Consider the following 6834-nt stretch of genomic DNA (forward strand, 5'->3'; position numbering starts at 1 on the left):
TTAATATTAATCTACAAAAAACGAAGGAAAAAAATAAAAGTTTCAATGGATCAGGACTGCACGAACCTGCAATGACTACAGGTGGACTACAAATGTTTTCTTCTTCTTCTGTTTCGTTTGACGGCAGTTTGCTCCGCGAGATAAGAGGATGCAGCCCCACTTCCTGACTCTGGATCAGCGCCGTTAACGCAGACAGACACGTTATAAACGGGAGAGCAGCGGCAGCAGCCCGAGACATCCCCTCGGTCGGAGCCAAGTGCGCTCACCTCTCTTCTTTCCCCGTCATGATATTAAAAATAGATAAAAATAAATAAACGATCAAAGCGAAGGACTCCGAGCCGTGTGGCAGTCGGTCTCACGCAATCATGGTATTTTCTTTGTCTGCAATGACAACAACATACGATCATACAGTGTTTGCATTTAGGCGATGTTCTTTTAGTTTTCGGCGCTGTATTTCCAGCGGGATGAAGCTCTCTGTTGTTGAGAAAACATAAATTCATGTGATCACCGAGTTGTTTAATGTTATGCAGGAGGCAGAGCTGTCGGGAAATGCTACTGGGGGCTGATCTTTTAAAAAAAAAGTCGATCATGAATTACAAGGTTTACATTCAACATTTATAGTAATTCTAGATCAAACTGCTTAACTGTCAAGGTTGGTTTGAAAGTCTATCATAAGAAAGGAGTGACGTCATGTTTGCACGTGCATGGACTGATCGGGACAGCACCTTGAAAAGTGACATCACAAATGTCTACCTATGTCACGTTATGACATCATCACAACATCAGTTTCAGGAAATGGTCATCAGATGTCATAAGGATGCAATGTGATGATGACATCTGATGACATCATCACAACATCAGTTTCAGAAAATGATGTCATCAGATGTCATAAGGATGCAATGCGATGATAGCATCACATCACATCACATCACCCTACAGCAAAGAAAAAAGGCCTTATAAGTAAAGACCCCAAAACCAACCAAGGCAGAGGTTAGGAAACAAAGAGGAAGCATCGCAACCCAAGTAAGGAAGACAAATTGATTTTCACTTAAGAAGCTTCCTTCAGCTGAGTAAAAAACCAACATGGAAAACAGACAGCCTGAGGGGAAAAAAGGCACTCCTCAGGACAGGAAAAAACCAGGAACAAACAAAAAGGAAGACAACCCCTTAAGACCAACTGAATCAAAGGACCAAATAAGCAAAAAGGCTGACAAAGGAACTGGGGCAAAGGAACCATGTAACACCAAAACAGAGGTTCCTCAGGGTATTTCCATGAAAGCTCAGGCAGGCAAAAAGCAGAACAGATCCACTGAATCAACGGTTGAAAAACAGATCAGTGGTAGTAATAGAAGTTCTGGCTGTCATGAACCAAGTCCAAAAAAATCAAAGTGCGCTACAAAGAGGACATACAGAAAATGTTACGCATGCGAATATTTTGGTCTTACACGACCCTCCAAAGCCAGTTGCAAGAGCCTAAAGACTAAAAAGCCTTCAACTGACCATGAGAGCATTTCCAGTCGGAGTGTGTCCAACTCCAGTGATTTGAGAGAAAACTGTGACACCTCCTCAGTGGACACGAGCAGTGTTTCCAGCTCTCAGAAACAGAAAAGAAAACACAAGATCGTGGAATTTTCTGAGGTTTTTTTCGAGAAAATGTGCCAATTGAATCCCAAGAAAAACACGGATCAGAGCAACAGTTCATCTGATGAATCTGACAAGAAGCCTCGACCAATTAGACGTTTCAGGAACAAAATCCATTCCATGCCTCCAAATTATTCTGATGATAGCAACAGGGGTGAAAACAGTTCTTCATTGGATTCTGATTATTTCTTAGCCAAGACGAACAACTCACCTGTTACTGAAAGTGGCTGTACGGAGTCTTCTCCTGAGGAGGTCGAATCAAGAAGACCAAAGAGACGAAAACACTCTTCAGTGCATCCAGAGATTCGGAAATCATTTCGAGGCACACGTTTGGATTCAGATACGTCTTCTTCTTACATGGGTTCTGCAGATTCAAGTACTTCAAACACTGGAAAGAAGAGCGTGCTGAAACATTTACAAAACTTCCAAACGTTTGTAAAGACATCATATGAAAAAATTAAAAGATGGGGTCTGTTTGTAAAAAAGGGGGAAAAAACTTCTGACTCTTCAGACAGTGGTTACAATGCTGACAGAGAATCAGATGTTTCAGACATTGAGAAGGCCTCAAGGATAAACAAAGAAGGACCTTCAAAAGCTCAATGTTCACCCAGTAAAAGGAGTCAAGATGACGTTGAAGCTTCTCCCACTGGCGTTCTCATGGACTGGGACACTGACAATAAAGACAGTGATGAAAGTCTGGACAGTGAGGAAGAGGCTGACCCCTTTGAAAATGTGGATCTGGAGAAGTTGAAGCTGGTACTAAAACACACTTCTTGGTGCATTACAGCAGCAATAGCAGACATGACATCAGGAATGTGGGACGGCTTCTTTGAAGAAGAGGAGGAACAGTAGTTAAAACTGAATTAGCTAGTAGGACAACAAGGAATAACATTAACATTAGTTTTTTTTAGTTAGTTCAATGTTATTCTTTTTAAAAAAAATAGTTAGCTATACTTGTAGGTTAGTTGATGATTCTAAATGGTCTCTAAAAATGATTGAGAAATGTATCTAGGTAAATATCAAAATGTAGTTTTTAAACAACTGTTGTTGCTTGGCACAATGTTATCCTTTATAAAAATAATAGTAAGGCTTATTTGTAGGTTAATTGGGGATTCTAAATGGTCTCTTAAAAAGGATTGTGTCAGCTTGATGGTCGGGGCAACAGTACTTTTGTGTAATGCTCTACCAGATCCCCTGGATGGATGGAAGAAATATCTGAAAGAGAAGGGCTAGAAGTAAAAGCCTTTTAAATTCCCACCCTCATACCCTATACCATACCCTATACATACACTATAATATTCCCCATATAGATTCACAAAAATCATTTCAAACCCCGTTTGTCCCTTTCAGGGTTGCGGACCTGCCGGAGCCTAACTGGTCACTCGTGGGCTAAGGCAGGGTACACCCTGAACCATAAATCACACACACTCACATTTACACCTAGAGACAATTTGGGTCTCTAGGTGCGCCACAACGTCCCCCAGTGGTGATTCTGTCTCAGGTCCGCTAGCCGGGACTTGAAACGGGGCCTTCTTGCTTCTCATGAGGCAAGAGCGCCAACCACTGCTCCACCGTGCAGCCCTGTGTGTGCCTTGTGTATAGTAAATTTGCCTTTTTCCTGGCTGTTGCAGAGGAAAAAACTGTGAGGGGCTTGGTGAGGCCATGGATAACAGTTGGCCTTAAAGAGATTCTAGTAAACCATCCAGTGCCTCAGGAGGGAAAAGCAGTTTTCTGCTGGCACAGTTTTCGGTGCAGGTGGGGAGCTGTTGGCTTTGACTGTCGGGTGGTGAGAGGAATTCTTCTAAGATCTCCTCAATTCTGCTAAAATGGCTTCTCTTGCAGAGGGTGAGGACTATGGGTGGGGGCTCTGGTTTTCCAACCCGCCTTGTCTCATCGATTTTTGGCACATCTCTCATCCACCACTCTGGACCTATTGCACATATTTTCTTGTGTGCTGAGAATGTGCGAATAGGGCACAATTGCGCAAGTGCGCAGGGAACATTGCCCCAAACTACCGGGCAGATAGGATTTTTTAGGTTAGGATATGCTTTCAACAGAAGAAACCAGTTTCTTTGAATCCTTTCAAGCAAAAGCAGCTTGATTTAATGCTAAATTCAAACTTTCAGAATGTACCACAACAATAGGAAAAATAGCGTAACTCGTAGCGCTTTAATATTTCAAACAAAAGCAACAACAAAAAAAACACAATATTACAATAAAAACCCAACCCACCCTTCACCCTTCCCACTCCCCTCTGTTAAAACATCTGACCAATGACCCCACTCACAATGAATACTGATAAAAGTAATTACAACATTCCACACAGGGACAAAATGCATTTAAGATACTGTATAGTTCACAGTGGTAAGAAAAAGAAAAGAAAAAAACCCATTACAACCAAAAAAACAACAAAAGAAAAATAGAAAAGAAATACCAAAACAAAACAAAAAAGACAAATAGATGCCAAATCTGACAAATATCCCTTATACATACATACATGAATACAATACACAATTTCTCATCTTCTGCCAATTCCAATTTATCTATTGTTTTTAACATGTTGTGATTTTATTGTGTTTTACCTCTAACTTTGTACGGTGACCTTGGGTGTTTTGAAAGGCGCTTTTAAATAAAATGTATTATTATTATTATTACAACATTACATAACAAAGAGTTGAGGTAATTTCTGGTTTCTTTAGCTTGAGATGTCATTGACCTTTGTGTTTAAAACAGTTTACTGTTGAAGTAATCATCTCTGTTCAGTAATCTTACGATGACCTCTCTGGCGCTGCAAGATGACCCAGAGTGTAATCAGAAATTTAATAATCCATGAATCATTTTATCCAACTCGATCGATCTGAGTTGTTAATCGAATCAAATTGATCTACCGGTAGACTGTTAAAAAAATGTAAAATAAATCAATCCATAATAGATCTTGGAGAATACCGTTGAGATTGAGGCACGGTGGGTTTATTTTACCAAAACACAAAAACGATCATGTGCATCACAGGGGACAACACACACATGATGGAATCGAAAAACTGATCAGTTCATCATTCCAGTCCAATGTGTGGAAACACTTTGAGTTTAGCAAACACATGTGTGCTAGAATGTTCTAAGAATGTTCCTTTTCTATTCTTTGGATGTGGAAAAACAACAGTGGGCCGAACTTTAGGAAACGATTTTACATGTATTCTTGTTTACTTGTTTGTTTGTACACACATTTCATTTACACTTGATTATTTTGCAAGAAATACAAGGATTCTGGAAAACTTCACCTGCTCTGTTCAGTACCAGGTATTTATCTCTGAGTTACACTGGTTATAGTTTGACTAAAGATGTCCTGGATCCATTTTTCATTTCTTCAAAATGAACCAAAAAATGAGTTGTATCAGCAACCACAAACTATGATATGAATAGAATATTTAAAATGAATCGTTACACCCCTGGTTAGACCTGTTCTCAAAGTCTTGAGCCTTCTTTTTTAATTGAGTTGTTTTTCATTCCATGCATTTTCCACTTCCTTCTGGTCCACAGGGGCAGGACTACTTTGATAGATTTTTCTGTTGGTCAATATGTATCTATTTGGGTAGAATTAAATGAAAACCCGACTTCATCAGAATGATGATTTTGCAGAATGATTTCTTTGCAGTTCCTGCATCACCTTAAAATCCCACTCCAATCATCTTTTGATCCATTTTAAAAAGCGTTCCCACTGTTTTTTTAGTATGATTATGCCGTTTTTAGCAGAAATCGGAAAAAATTGAGTCCTTTTCTAAGACAGTTTCTGCAGATCAGCAGGAGTTCATCAGAAATTTGCTTTTGAGTTGTGAGTGGGACCATTGGCACAGAGCAACCCCACCCCCTCTTCCCCTCCACGCTGCCATGTGGCCCCGGCCAGCGTATCTTCTATGTCACAAAGACGTCCCCTTTCAAACAGCAATTTTTTTGTCTTCTCCTGATTTATAAAAATTGATGAAAGAAATACTCAGACATGCTTAATAGCAGGAGAGAGTGTAAACAGAGAGCTCTCAATGAGCTCCGCACCAGTGGTCCACAAGTCAGAGATGAGTTTCCAATGAACTACTGGTGCTGTGCAGAAACTACGGTCAGGACTGTAAATATTTGGACAGAGACACATTCTAATTTAGTTTCTGTACATTACCACAGTGAATTTTAAATAAAACAACTAAGATGTCATTGAAGTGCAGACTTTCAGCTTTTATTCCATGGGTTGAACAAAAAGATTGCATAAAAATGTGAAAAACTAAAGTATTTTTTAGACACAAACCCTTCATTTCATGGGCTTGTCAGTAATTGGAAAAATGAGATAACTGAAAACAAAATGGTCGTTACTAATATTTGGTTGAAAACCCATTGTTGGCAATGACAGCCTGAAGGTTTTCTCCTTCTGAATACTCTGCCAGGCCTTTACTGCAGCGGCTTTCAGTTGCTGTTTGTTTGTGGGCCTTTCTGTCTGAAGTTTAGTCTTCAACAAGTGAAATGCATGCTCAATTGGGTTAAGATCAGGTGACTGACTTGGCCATTCAAGAATATTCCACTTCTTTGCTTTAATAAACCCCTGACTTGCTTTGGCTGTATGTTTTGGGCAGTTGTCCATCTGTATTATGAAACGCCGCCCAATCAGTTTGGCTGCATTCACCTGGATCTGCGCAGACAGCATGTCTCTGAACACCCCAGAATTCATTGGGCTGCTTCTGTCCTGTGTCACGTCATCAATAAACACTAGTGTCCCAGTGCCAATAGCAGCCATGCATGCCCAGACCATCACACTGCCTCCACCGTGTTTTACTGATGATGTAGTGTGCTTTGGTTCATGAGCTTCTTCACGCCTTCTCCATACTTTTCTCTTGCCATCATTCTGGTCGAGGTTGATTTTGGTTTCCAAAGAATGTTTTTCCAGATCTGTGCTGGCTTTTTCAGATGCTTTTTAGCAAAGTCCAATCTAGCCTTCTATTCTTGAGGCTTATGAGTGGTTTGCATCTTGCAGTGTACCCTCTGTATCTACTTTCATGCAGTCTTCTTTTTAGGGTAGACTTGGAAATTGATACGTCTACCTCCTGGAGAGTGTTGTTCACTTGGTTGGCTGTTGTAAACGGGTTCCTCTTCACCATGGAAATGATTCTCCCATCATCCACCACTTTTGTCTTCCGTGGACGTCCGGGTCTTTTT

This window comes from Oryzias latipes, chromosome 6 (genome assembly GCF_002234675.1).
Source record: "Oryzias latipes chromosome 6, ASM223467v1".
Taxonomy (NCBI): domain Eukaryota; kingdom Metazoa; phylum Chordata; class Actinopteri; order Beloniformes; family Adrianichthyidae; genus Oryzias; species Oryzias latipes.